The following is a 5,524-nucleotide window of genomic DNA, read 5'->3' as shown; positions in this document are numbered from 1 at the left end:
TGCTTGGACACTTCCAGGGACTTTCTCAGGACATTGTAGTAGATCTTTGAAAAAAATAAAGCTACAGCACTCCCTCCGTGTAGTAAGCACTTTGTAATGATAAAAGCATAATGCTTCAACCTTCGTATCAGGCCTCTCCAGTTTGAAGAGCCATGTCTGTTTTTTTCCCTCTCTTGGTCCCTTTTTTTGTTCATATTAATCTGTTTCTTCATACCTAATCTAGTTTGTACTGGCTATTACAAAATATTACTTAGCTACTGGAGAGCAAAAGAAAATAATTATTTTTGCCATTTCACAACAGTACAGAGAGAGAGAAAAAAAATGCATTCATGGCAAAACATTTAAAGGACAAGAAATACCTCTCTCTGTAAACAGCAGCATTTTGGCAATCTGGGATGAATTAGGGCGTTGAAATTCCTCAACGGGAACTCTGTAAATGTAACATTTTACATGCAGCCTCTGACCTTTTTGTAGAGATGGAGGAACTCCACTCCCACTGCTAACCTTTGTCAGCAACAAATCAACTTTGAAATTGATATGCGTTTCTCCGCAGGTTTCGGGACGAAGCGGAGAGGAAGTGATGAAATCACGTGCAATCACGGGGAAGAATGACGGGCACTGAGACACAGTGCAATTGCTGTGTACGCGACTGTGTTTGTCTCTGTGACTGCAGTGTGTGTGTCAGTGGCTCTGTTATGAATGTGAATGCCAAAGCTTTGTGGTTGTGTATATGTGTGCGTATGCATGCATGTGCGTATTGTGTGTCTGCATGTTCATAATGTACATTTTTAGACACGGATATAGTGTTTGTGTTTGGATATGGTGTGTGTGTGTGTGCATGTGCATGTTATTGTACGTGCTTGCTAGTATCCTGCCTAGCGAGACTGACAGTGGGATATGCGGGCGCAGGCTGTCCTGGTTCAGGCTCTGCCATTCCACCTGAGGGCTCAATCACAGCATATTAGAGTGTGCCAAGCAGACGGGAGATGGAGAGGACAGTGGCATCCCTGACCTCATGCTAGAGGAACAGGAGGGGGGTTTTACTGAGATGTTTTACATAATGAATATAGATGCTGATCATTTATCTTATTCTAGACTCTAAAAACGAATGTGTTGTCCCTATCTGGACACAAAAAAAAAAAAACAATGCAAATTGTGTTGTTTTCAACACATTATTGTATAACAAATAAAAAAGGAAACAACACAAACTGTGTTGTCCCTATCTGGACATAGAGATGTGTTACAATGCAAGTTGTGTTGTTTTACATTTTGTTTTGTTCTTGTAAAAAACATAAGGGTATATGTTGCACTCCACAGTTCATTATTACAATGAACACATTTGAAGATTCCGCATCATTGTACAGATGTTATATCTGTATACAGTATGGCATCTCTGGCATAGATAGTACTTTCTCTAGTGCTTTCTAATACTTGTGCTTTCTTGTAATTCATGTTTTTCGTCCTTCTAGTCAGTCAGATTGCTAACTGCATTTCATTGCCAATGAAGTTGAATCTCATGTAATCACACACCATGGACAGCAAGACCTTGTACGAAAGGTCTAACAACGATGACAACAGTACAACTGTTAGCAATAACGATCACACGCTCAATTATTAGCCGAGTTCAAAGTCTGTCACTTCTTTCGCCTACTCAGGCAAATGAGTCAGCGCATAAAACCTGTCAAGTGTGACTAGGTTAATAGTCATCGGCTATACAAAGGCTCACTGAGGTCAGAGTCACCTTTGCTGAAAAGTTTGAAGGAGTTTTTGAGCTCCAGATGTCCTTTCCTATGTGGTGCGTAGTGGCTGACAGCAGAGTAAAGAGCGTGATAGGTGTGATTGACTGCCTGGGTTTGTGCACATTTCAAGCACAGACGAGCAGGCACTACCTCAGGAGTGTGTGTGTATGTGTGTGTGTGTGTGTGTGTGTGTGTGTGTGTGTGTGTGTGTGTGTGTGTGTGTGAGTACACCACCTCCACCCAGGAGGCAGTGGCACAATGTCAGTTATGAATCACAGAACACTTCGAAGCCAAGACACATCTCAAAACAAGCTCATTGTGATAAACAAATGAGCGGGAGAGAGCCTAAGATGAAATGTCTGCAATGTAAGATAATGATCCTCTCTCTCTCTCCCTCTCCAACACACACACATACACACACACAAACACACACATACACACACACACACACACACACACACACACACACACACACACACACACACACCTAGTATATTGTTGGAAGAAATATGAGATACATCAAGCTGTCACTGTAAACAAGCCGTTTCATTACATTACCAGATTTTTACACCACAACAACAGCACACTTACCCTGCTGCTCGCCTCTACGCCTCTAAGACAATTAAAACTCTAATCTACACAGCGTTACCCCGACAACGCGTCAAGGGGAGAACCATCAGAACAACAACAAAAAAAAGTAAAGTGCAGTAGATGTCAAAACTCCAACATCACTCACCTGGCATCGAAAAACAAAAACGCACAGCTCTCAAAAATCCCTCAGGGATGCTGTGTTTGGGCCTGGGAATGTCCGCGATGAGGAAACAAACACGCTTCACACAGAGGCTCGGTGTGGAAGCCGAAAAAGCTCACGGTTCAGTCTACTGGCAAGCCAATAGACCTGAGCTCAGTACAATGTTGACGCTTCAAACTGAAACAGGGGCGCTGGTGTTTAAAACTGCGTCTGCACTTCCAATTTACACAAGAGTGCTGATGTAGCCATTAATAGTTAAAAGGACAGCAGAGTCTGCAGTGCAATAACTACCGTTCTAAATGAAGGAGAGCCACACTGGGACTCAAGGGCCAAGGATGGAGGCAGGGATAGTCTGGGGAAGGCGTTGGCTGTTCGCGTTGGCTGTTCTTATCACTGCCTGCTGCAGCACAAATTTTTCTCTCTGGGGCATTTTCGAGAGAAAAGAGTTATTAAAAGTGTGTGTGTGTGTGTGTGTGTGTGTGTGTGTGTGTGTGTGTGTGTGTGTGTGTGTGTGTGTGTGTGCAAATCCTTTGGAAATAAACAAAATGGCTTGGGCCGAGCCATGCACTATACTAGCCAATCAACAACTCTGCCTCATGAGCACAGAGGAGAGGGCTCTGTCTCATTGGCTGCAGCTCAAATATCCATAATCTTTAACCAGTATTGAAGACTGCATCTTTAACATCGGAGCAGACCTGGGGAGCCAGATATACACATAGTTGTGCAACAACCACTGTTCAATGATAGGGAGACTGTAGTGAAAGGAGCAGTCAGTTACCCCACCCAGCTTCGAACCCAGGTCTCCGGGGTACTAAACCTGCAGCTTGATCACAACGGCAAAGAGCCACGCTCATTGGTATGGCAGTCAAAGTGCCGTGATGACGACACTCCGTCACAGAGACTATCATTTTGAACTCTCTCTCTCCCTCTCTCTCTCTCCCTCTCTCTCTCTTTCTCTCTCTCTTTCTTTCACTCTTCAGTAAACTGAGGAACAGTTTGTCGTATCCATAGCTTGTCAGGTGGCTTTATTGTTCTGTCAGTTGCTGTCGTGAGATGACGATATGACTTCTGTTGCTGGTCGCCACTGTTGATGTGGTTGTTCGGCAGGCACTGCCAGAGAAGAATAATCCGCTACCGAAAGATTGGCCACGTCACCGTGTATCACCGCAAAGGCCTGTCAGCTTTAAGTGGCCATCTGGACCTGTGCCGCAGACACACAGAGGCACAACATGGAGGGCCAAGCACATGGACAATCTCTAAAGTCACAGACACAAAAAGGAAAATACGAAAACACAAATTTGAACTCTCTGAGGAAATCACTCCGGCAGGAGCACGTGGAAACATTTTGATGAGCTCATGACTTGATACCGGGAGTCAACTATGGACATACAGCCCCCACCCTTACACTGAACAAAGTCAATTAACACTGTTCTGCTCATCTACCTCATTTGTACTTCAACTTTACAGTTACAAATGTGTTATAAATACATTATCATTGCACTGAACTGCCTTGCACTATATTTATTTTTAATTTTAAACCTCAGTCTATACTGATATTGCACTATTCCCACCCTTTTTCAACTGTATATTGCATCTTGCCCGTGCCTGTTCAGGTGTCCACGACTTGGCAACCTTGACAGGGACAACAAGGAAGCAGACATCCCCAGCCGCATCCCATGAACACATGACACTGTCATGACACATGAACCCTAACTCTAACCCTAACCCTAACTTGTTATGACAAAAACCGAATGTCACTTAATAACATAAGCGTTATGTCGTAAACGTTTATGGCTTGTTTATGACACGTTCATGACAGTGTCATGTCACTCTTATGTCGAAACTGTCAAGTAAAGTGTAACCCTTTATTTTTTATTCGTATATGTTAAGTGAGTGTTTTTGTGTGTACTTTGAGAGCAAAGATCTTTGTATGTTTGTATTCCTTGTATGTTTACGCAAACTTTGTTGTCATGTTTACTTTTTCACAAACTCTTTTGACTAATTGAGTTTTTATTGTTGTCTTTTCACCATAAAAGGTTGCCTTTCTAAATCAACTTAAGTCTGATACTCTCCTTTCTGTATTGCAGACCATAATAGACAGTTACACATCACCATGGTAACCAGCTCCCCTTCCCTTCTGTCCAGCTGATGTTGAATGCTGCCACATCTTAGTCCCTCCACATCTCATTCTCTCAAACAGCTGGGGTATTTGCATGCAAACACATTCTATGAAATACACTGGCATAAGGATAATGTAATTTTGTTAATGTAGTCATCAGCACATTCCTATTAAAATCTATAAACACTTGGACAAAAATCCACAACAATTCATACAGTTTATGCAAACAGAAGTGACACAATATGTTACATTTATGGTGAGAGACCTAATTGCAACATATCAATACTGTTACTTACCCTTTATCATATTTTAACTATCTACAGTGTACATCTGTACACATAGCTCAATACATAAAAGCAAAGACAGACACACATAAAAAAAATAATAATCCTAGACCAAACAGTCTCCTCAGCATCCTTCCAATCTATGTGGACAGGCAAAGGAGTAAAATAGAGGACAGAGAAGGTGGCGCAGAAAGCATCTAGTCTCTTGTTAATTCGCAGGGGGAATCATGACAGGGACATTAGTGGGGGATTAATTTGAGAGGACTCAAGGTCCATTCGGCTGTGATGATATTATCCAGCTCATGCAGGTCGCGTCCACAGCCGCAATCCATGAGGACCTTGCCTCAAAGCCAAGAGAATATCAATAGTGACTCATCTGGGATCCCACCCAAACAGCCAAAATGGAAACCAAAGGCAAACATCTGCAAATATATTTTTTTAAATATAAAAATATGAAAAGTTTTTGATTCGCCACAAGTTTGACATGACTATTTGCCAACTAACGCAAACATTCTGAGGTGAAGAAGTTGTTGAATAAACACAGACGCTGGATTGAGGTTTACTGTTTAAATCGCACCTCAGCTTCAGGAACTATGAAAAAAATGAAAACAAAACATACAAGATGAGAGCG

The sequence above is a fragment of the Alosa pseudoharengus genome, unplaced genomic scaffold, assembly GCF_046254945.1.
Source record: "Alosa pseudoharengus isolate Yale_2024_CS ecotype anadromous, Long Island Sound unplaced genomic scaffold, YU_APseudo_1.1 YU_APseudo_1.1_scf_7, whole genome shotgun sequence".
Lineage (NCBI taxonomy): Eukaryota > Metazoa > Chordata > Actinopteri > Clupeiformes > Clupeidae > Alosa > Alosa pseudoharengus.
The sequence above is the reverse complement of the archived record's forward strand: the minus strand, read 5'-3'. Positions refer to the sequence as shown.